Source organism: Octodon degus, unplaced genomic scaffold (genome assembly GCF_000260255.1).
Source record: "Octodon degus isolate 3935 unplaced genomic scaffold, OctDeg1.0 scaffold00090, whole genome shotgun sequence".
Lineage (NCBI taxonomy): Eukaryota > Metazoa > Chordata > Mammalia > Rodentia > Octodontidae > Octodon > Octodon degus.
In genome coordinates this window covers 8,345,627-8,354,682 of record NW_004524666.1, presented here as the reverse complement: position 1 = coordinate 8,354,682, position 9,056 = coordinate 8,345,627, and the positions used below count along the sequence as shown (strand labels likewise).

At 37.7% G+C, this 9,056-nt stretch overlaps 1 protein-coding gene across 7 annotated transcripts in view; it reads right to left on the bottom strand.

Moving 5' to 3' along the window:
• Positions 1-9,056, bottom strand: part of Cep57l1 (centrosomal protein 57 like 1) — a 70,434-nt gene that overhangs the window by 43,328 nt on the left and 18,050 nt on the right. The window contains exon 1 of one of the 7 annotated variants that reach the window (XM_023722293.1): positions 2,139-2,143. The exons of 4 other annotated variants lie outside the window; for them this stretch is intronic. The gene's annotated coding sequence lies outside the window, so the exon portion shown is untranslated. Of the gene's footprint in view, positions 1-55; positions 84-326; positions 379-2,138; positions 2,144-9,056 lie in introns of those variants that run through there. 2 more of the 7 variants (XM_023722294.1, XM_023722295.1) reach the window with 2 other exon arrangements.

Here is a 9,056-nt window from a genome sequence, read left to right as displayed (position 1 = left end):
ATATTTTAATATTAAACTAATAAAAATGCCTGGGCTTGGATTATAGCTTACTTACCTAGCATGCACCAGGCCCTCAGTTTGATCCCCAGCACTGAAGAAAAAAAAAAATAGTACCCATAGAGCACTAAGTGTTAAACACTATTTTAAGCATTTTATAATCCTTACGGTGACCTTACAAGGTTGCTATAAATTATCTCAACTTATAGAATAAAGAAACTAAAGCACTGTGAACTGTAACAAGTCCAAGTCACACAGCTAGAAAATGACTGTGCTAGAGAATTTGAACTCATGAAGTGTGACTCTAAAACACATGTATCAACACTTACATCACAAATGCGTTACCGTCTCTCATCAATTCGCTGTCTTTGGAATCTAGGAGAGGCAAAAATAGTTTACTTTTGAACACTCTGAGGCAGAAATGCTTGTGAGACATCCATATTAAAGTGTGAAATAGGTAGTCTGATAATCTGAAACTTAGAAGAGAGGTCTGGATTAAAAATACAAATGTTGACATTGTCAAAATATAGATAGCATATTAAAGCAGGAATAGAACACTCACTCAAAGGAAGAGTATAAACAGAAAAGATTTCAGCTAGAAAGGAGAACTAAAAAAGAAAGTAACTTAAGAGGGACAAGAAAGCAAGAAAACTGGTGTCAGAAATAGAGGAGACTTTTAATGAGGGAGAAAAAGAGCCTACTAATTTTGAAGAGGACAGGTAAAACTACTAATGGTGCAAGGAAAGAGAAAAACACAGTTCCAAGGGCTTCATACTAATTGGACAGAGACAAAGTAACAAAAGACAGGGTGAATATTTGAGTTCTATACAAATCAATATGTTCTTTTATAGAGAACTTCAGTCCCCTGGCTTAAAACTCATATAACACATATCTATAGCACCTTGGAACTCTCTGAGCTAATCTGTTACAAAGCTAAAGAGCAAATAAACATTATACCCACAAATTTGCATACAATCAAAAACTTTCATTCCTGAAAATTTTTGTGGTAGCAGCAAACCATTTCATCAACTGTTGTGAGCTGAATTGCGGGTCTTTAAAAATTTTCATGTTGAGCCAGGTGTGGTAGCTCATGTCTGTGATTTCAGCACTTAAGGTTAAGGCTAGAGAAGTTCTGTGAGTTTAAAGCCAGTCTGGGTTACATAGTTTGAGGCCCAGCCTGAACTACTCAGTGAGTCCTTTAAAAAAACAAAATAAAAAACAAAACCACAAAAACAAAATTCATATGTTTAAGTCCTAATCCTTTAAAACCTTGGGATATATGATTGTATTTATAGATAGGGCCTTTAAAGATGTGATTACGTTAAAACAAGGCCCATAAGTCAAGCTCTAATACAGTCTCACTGGGTCCAGCTAAGAGGAAACTTGGACCCCAACAGATACACTAAGGGTATAGGAGCATAGAAGAAAAGACCAGGTTCAGATACAGCAGGAAGATGGTCATCTGCAAGCCAAGGAGAGGTACAATACAAATACAGGGAAACATTTTATAAGATTATTTTATAATAGTCACCCAAAGAGTCATATACAAAGAGTACAGGAAAACTGTTCATACACTAAAGTCCAAAAAATCCAGCTGAGGGCCTGGGTCTCATGGTAATGTCCTGTATGAGTCCAGCTTAAGACTAAGAGTCCCTAATGATGCCCCCCATCAGTCCAACCAGAGGCCAACAGCCCATGACAATGCCTCATGCAGGTCTAGTTCACAGATCTATACAGAGAGATCTGCACTGGAGCTAGGAAATGATGCTTAAAGTAAGAACCAGAGCTCCTCCAAAGAAAATTACCACAACCATCCTCAGCAACAGTGAAGTCCTAAGCTCCTCTAAGGATGAGGAAAGCTGAGTTCCCATCAGGAAGCCAACACAACAAGCTTCTCCAGGCAACTAAGCAGAACACCATCTTTCTTTCTGGAGCCAGAAAGCAATGCTCAAAGTGAGGACCAGAGCTCCCCAAAAGAGAACCACAGTTATTCTCAGCAACAAGCTCCTTTAGTGATGAGTAGCCAAGTTAATCAGGAAAGCCAGCATGACAAGCTCCTCCAGGAAAACCAACAGCTCCCTACAGCTTCTAAACTTCTGCCTCTTATGCTGATGGCAACAAACCTCAGGTGAGCCTCCCACACCCACCACCATGCTAGTTCATTTCAGCTGGGTGTTAGAAATTGACCACCAGTTGTCAATCCACCACAAAAGGCCTCAGAGGAAACCAAACTTGCTGACAACTGGATCTTAGATTATAGCTTCCAAAACTGTGAGAAATACAATTCTGTTGTTTAGCTTACTTACCAAACCTATGGTCTTTGCTATGTCAGGCCTAAAAAAACTATTACACTGATTACAATACATAATTCGTGAATGAAATATAGGAATGTGATAATGGAAGCCCAGGGTTCATGCTGAGTTCAACTGAAGTTATTTATAGTCATGTAACTTTAACTCCATTTATTTCCCTCTACTGTTATGTTTAGTAACACTTTAAATTTATTGCATTGAAAAACAACAGAAGGGGCTGTCAAATAAAACATCGAGGTTAGGGGTGTGCAGCTGAGTAGTAGAATGGTTGCCTAGCACATGTGAGACCTTGAGTTTGATCTGTATACTGCAAAATAATTAAAAATGTGTAGAAGCCATAAATATTTGGCATTCTAGAATAGGAAAATTTCATATGTTCATTTAAAATTTATATCAACTCTAACCTTTTCATTCTACAGCTACAGAAACCAAAGTCTAGAGATGCTAAGTGATTAACTCAAGTTCACAAAGCTCGAAATTTATGTAGCTAGAGAAAAATACTTTCTTTTAAGGACTGATTGATTTATCTTTATCTAAACAGAGATATCCTAATGGATAATTAAAAGGAAAATGCCCCCAGAAATCAGGTGTGGTAGTGCATACCTGTAACCCCAGCCACTTGGGAGTTTGAGGCAGGAGGATTTCAAGTTTGAAGCCCATCTGGGTAACTTAGTGAGACCCTACCTCAAAGAGCTGGGGAAACTGGGGATGTAGCTCAGTGATGAGGCATTTTCCTCACATCCTTGTGGCTTTGGGTTTAATCTCTAGTGCTAACAAGGCGGAAATAATGCCTTTGAAGAGAATATGATGTAAGAAACAGAAATAAAACCATGCAATCTTACTGTCTTGGTTACTTTTCTCTTGTTGCTGGGATAAAATACCCAACACCCAAAGATAAAAGGGACAGATTTATTTAGCTCAGAGTTAGTGGAGGTTTTAGTCCATACCGGCTGGTTCTAAGGCAGAGCAGCACATGGAAGAGGGAAACAAAACAGCAAAAACCAAAAGGAAGGAACAATGGCAAAGGTGGCCTTGGCAGAGACAGAGGGCAAGCTTCTCTCCCTTATGTTGCATTCAGGTTGTCTGTCCCAGGCTGGGTGTAGCACTGACACCCATATTCCCAGCAGCACTCACGTCCTTATCCCAGCACCGCATCATGAATTAATCACAAACTCTAGAAGTCCACTCCATTACTGGCAATGAGACTTGGTGGGGGGCGGAGGCAACTACACCCAAACCATAACACTTACCTAAAGTCCAACAAGGCCTTATCTCTTCTAACCCTTTCTTTCAATACAAACACATCCTTACACTACTCTTAACAGGTCATCTGACCTTTGTTTATTATATCCAGAGACACAGTTATCTATCTCCATGTTGAGTTTTAAGAGCTGCTTTCTCTGACTTTTACATATTAAACAGAATTTAGAAAAAAAAAGGTACAGCTTTTATACAGTAATTACATAAAAGTATTACATCTTCTAGCTCCCCACTGTAGCTGTCCAGTGTCAGCTTTTGGTCATTCATTACAGGCAATCTGCCTTCTCTCTCTGACAGTGTGATCATTTCTCTATTGTATTGTTGCAGTTTCACTACACTATGTTGGGTATGGGTCTCTGTTTTATTAAACTTACTTGTGATTTGTTGGGTTTCCTAAATATGAAGACCAATCAATGCGAGAAAATTCTTAGCTATTATGTATTTAAATACTGCCTCATATTTTTCCATTATTTTATGGAACTTTAAATGTTTGGTGAATATGTAGCCTCTATAGCTATTAAATCTTTCATATTTTTTATCTCTGTTTTATATACTGTGTTTAAACTCTTATCTTCCAGTTTCTTTTTTAAAAGCTGTGTCTAAACGGCTTTGGAACCTACTCATTAATTTAAATTTTAATTATATTTTTCATTTTTACACATTTAAAAAAACCACTCTGATCTGTTTTGAGTCTCCTGTTCTATGACTGTATTGCCAATTCCCCCCCCCCTTTTTTTAAATTTTATTTATTTATGGGGGGGCAGCTCAGCCCACCAGGAGGCGGGGCTGGCTGGTATGTGGTGCTGGGGGATTGAACCACGGTCCCTGTGCTTTGCTAAGCTTGTTCTAAGTGGGTGCTTTAGACCACTGAGCCATCTCACCAGCCTCAATTCCCTTTTTAAATGTCTTGAAACATCTTATTTTTTGTTCTTTTGTTGATTATTTTAGAAGTCGGTGTATGTAGTCTCTGCTTTCTGCTGACTTTTACTCACAATGACTGGTTTATTTACATTTAGTGATTTCTGGGTTGTAAACTCACATTTTTTAGAATTTAAAAATTCCTCAAAGCCAGTATTTGAGGTACTTCACTTCAGAGAAGATTTCTGTTTGTTCCTGCTAGATTCGTAGGGTCAACAAAAGCATCATTAAATTTTTAGACTGCATTTTTCTTGGTAGTGTGATTCTGACTCCAAAACTATGTGAGTGAAGGACTGGGACGAAGACTTCTCAAGAAAGATTATTTTTTTGTCTACTCCAAAACAAAAGCCAGGACAAAAGGGAGAGTGTAATGCTGAAGAGCCACCTATTTTCTTTATTCTTTCTTTTTTTTTAATTTTTTGTGGCTGGTTCAGCCCACCCTGAGGCAGGGCTGGCACGGCACTGGGTGCTAGGGATCAAACTGTGGTCCCTGCGTTTGCCTAAGCTTGCCTAAGATTGCCTAAGCAGGCACTTTAGTTCACTGAGCTATCTGGCCAACCCCTGAGCCAGTTACTTTATAAAAACCATTTATAGGAGGATTCAATCTTTAGGGACCCCAACTTTATGTATGTTGCACTAGCCAAACTTATCATTCAAATGCTTAGGCTCAGATTTCTGTGCTCTACAAGTAAAGGTACCTGCTTAACCCCCAGGTATTGGGCCAAGAAGGATCAGAAGGTGCCTTCCAGGATTAAAAGTGTTCTAGGGCTAATTTATCCCCATGGAATTAGGTTTTTTCATTATTCACAACATACTTCCCCTTTTGCTGCCCACTTAGCCATATTTTACATATACATATATATTTGTTTCATTATATTTTATTGGTACATTTTAGATACACATAATGATTACATTCATCATAGAGAATTTGTACCCTGTATATGATATAACTTGGTTTTTTTTTTCCCACTCTCCTCCCTCCCTTCAACCCCTCCTCCCCTCCCTATTTACAAAAGCTTTGTTTCTATGTTTTCCTATATTTTTAAAAAGGCTTTTTAATGCATTTTAGTCTTTTCTTTACCAGGAAAAGTTTTCTTTTCTTTTCTTTTTTTTTTTGTTTTAGGAAAAGTTTTCTTGAACATTTAATCTTCCACATTCCTTGCAACAATATACTGCAATAACTTCACACACACACACACTTCAGAGATACTGACTGTTCTAGACACGAATCAGCTTTAGTTGAACCCACAGAATGACATTTATGCTTTACAAGGAAAAATAACATCTTCCCAGCTATAGTTCTCCAGTCTACTCCACACTGTAAAATTTGTTCATTGATTAGAATTAAATTAAATGGATATTACCTAGTCATTAGAGTTCATTAAATATATAACAGAATACATCCTTTAAAAAAAAAAAACTATGTATTTGGTATAAGGTATCACTACGCAGCTCAAATTCCTAGTGATCCTCCTGTTTTTAGTCTCCCCAGCGCTAGGATTATAGACATGCACCACCACGCCCAGTTTCATTGGCAAGCTCAGCTCGCATGGGGGCAGGGCTGGTGCTGCATGTGGTGCCAGGGATTGAAACCAGGGCCCTGCACTTGCTTAAGCAAGTGCTTAGTCTGCTGAGCTATCTCCTTGGTCCAACAGAGTACATCTTAAATAATCTGTAGAATAATGAAAGTATCAGAATTTATACTTTAAAGTGCACTATAAATTCAACATTAAAAATATGCAACAACTTGATAGAAATAATCATAAGTAAGCGGAAGACCCAATACTATTATGGTCTACTGGACTCTTATAGAATATTTTGCTGAGTTAACACACCTATAATATTCAAATAACGGAATTTAACAAAAAAAGGAGATACAGATGAATGTCCATTGTGTATCTGTGTATTCAAAATGGTTAGGATAGATATATAGTTGCATTCTCTTAATGAATAGAGAGATATGTTCTAATAGTGATTGTAAATAGGTTATCATTTCCGCATCTTGTACAGCAATTAACCACTAGGAAGAATGTATGCAATGTGTTAATTATTGAAACTGTCCTATCAACTTAGTTTGAAACTGTGTCACTGCTATTTGTTTTCAATAAAATTATGGGAAAAAAAGAAATAATCATAAGTGCTAAATTTCAGAAATTCAGAGGCAGTCTAAATACATTTTGATTACTATCATGTAAAATATATTAACAGTAGTAGCAAAAATATTTAATATAACCAACTTTGGACATTTAAATTGATCTATTTAACATAATTAACAGTCTGTATCACATGTCTCTGAATATGAAACCTTGAGAACCACACATAATATACAATATTCTGGTCAAAAATACATAATCTATATCTCAACACAGTGAAAAATTACCTAAATCCCAAATAAACATTCTATTTTCATTTTTGTTTTAAACATTCTATTTTCAAAAGGTCAGGGAAAGCTGTTTTTTAAAAAATGTTGATATGATAAAAGACAATCAGATTTCTGGGAATATATCCAAACAAACCAAAAGCAGGGTTTTCTTTTTGTTTTTAGCATAACAAAAGTCAGTTTTTTGGAGGAAAAAGGGTGAAAAAGAAAAAGGAAAGACAGCTATCTTAAGGTTGTAGGGGGCTTGAGAGCTGAAAGTCCAAAAAAGCAAGGCTTTAAAAAGATATCTGTAGGCTGGGCATACAGCTTAGCAGCATAAGAGCCTGCTTAGCAAGCACAAGTTCGAGTCCAACCCCTGGTACTGAAAAAAAAAAAAAGGTATTTGTAGAACTATGTTTGCAGCAGCATGACTCACAATAACCCAGTGGTAAAACTAATCTAAATGTCCACTTGCAGATGAAGATACAAACAAAATGTGCTTCACTGTGTACATATAGTGGAACATCAGTCTTAAAAGACGAAGCAAATTCTGACATATACTATACTATGGATGACCCTGGGGACATGCTAAGCCATAAGCCGAACACAAAGACAATACAGTATCGTTCTACATATGATGTATCTAAAGTAGTCAAACCCACAGAAACAGAAAACAGAAAAGTGGTTGCAGAGAGAAGTCAATGGAGAATTCTAGAGTTTCAGATTTAGCTGAAGAAAATGTTCTGGAGATTGGTTGCATAACAATGTGGTAGGGAAGTCAAGCACATAAAAACAAAATATGATCCAGTGGGTCCAGTTCTGTAACAAATATGTACAGAATTACATGTGAGCACAAGAAGAAATTAACTCTCTCTGATTGATAGCAAGTAAAGCTAGAAACATTTTTCAAAGAATTTAGATAAATAAGGCAGAATGAACATGTACGCTGACTTTTGCTTTCCCACTACAATAATATAAAAACAACTTTTATTATTTATTTATTTATTTTGTATTTTAAGGAATGGTCTACAGGGTTTTCAGTGTCTCACTACTAGATGGGACTCAGACTCATAGTGATTTACCTGTTTACAGCTTCCCAAGAGCTGGGATTACAGGCGCATGCCACCAAACCCAGTCTCAATTGCCATCTCAGCACGCCCTGGGGGTGGGGCCGGTATGGCAGGCCTGGGGAGGAAACCCCTGGCCCCTGTGCCTGCTTGCAAGTGTTTTAGTATGCTGAGCTATTTGGCCGGCCCTAAAAACAACTTTTAAAGAAGACAAATATGCAAAGAAATCAGGACAGGTGATAACAGATTAGAAAAGGGAAAACAGAAAAATAATATTATAGGCCTATAAAGTGTTAGTTTTATCCCTTATTGCAGACTGATCAGGCCTGCAATTTCCCAATGGGAGTGTATGACAAAGGCATGAATAAGAGTCAAGGGTATGACTTTAGGACTCCAGGAGGATCAAAATACTCTAAATTTCAGATTTTCTGGGTGCTAAAACCAAGATTTTCTCTGGGATCCTGCATTTATTTTGTTATCAAAACAAAGGAAGAGAACACTAAAGAAAGGTGGGAACTGAGCAGGACTGTTCCAGGGTCTTGGGACCTCTTCAAGTAAGACATGTTAATTTAGGAGGACTATGCTATCTCCAGTAAGATCTACACTCCAGAGATGCCTACAGCTAGTCTTTAGTTTTCATCTAGTTAAGTGAGGTTGGAGCCAGGTGTCCTTAGCTGCAGTCCTGTCTTGTCCTTTGAGCCTTCCCAGCTTCATCAACCACTATAGGCCTCAGTTGAGGACAGTGACCCAGAGAGGTTCACTTACTATGAGTATGCTGTCTATCTCCAGACGAAGAACCTATGCCTTGGAAAGACTCACAAGTAAACATGGAAAGCCAACTGCTTAATTTAAGCCCTGCCCAGTGCTATTTCATAGTGGTCTCCATTAGGCGTAGTTCCTGCACAAAGGCAGATTCCTAAATCAGGTACGAAAAATGACTTTTTAAATTTATCCTGCAGAACTCTCAAATGGCCAGGAATAGGCCCATGCCCCTATAAGCAACAGTTAAGGTAGGGATGAAAACAGATTAAAAATTTAATTTATGCAGCTCAGTGTGGTGGCACATTCCTACTATAATTCTGTAGGGCTGAAAGTACAAGCCTATGAGTTCAATCCCCGGTTCTGCAAAAAAAAAAGAAAAAA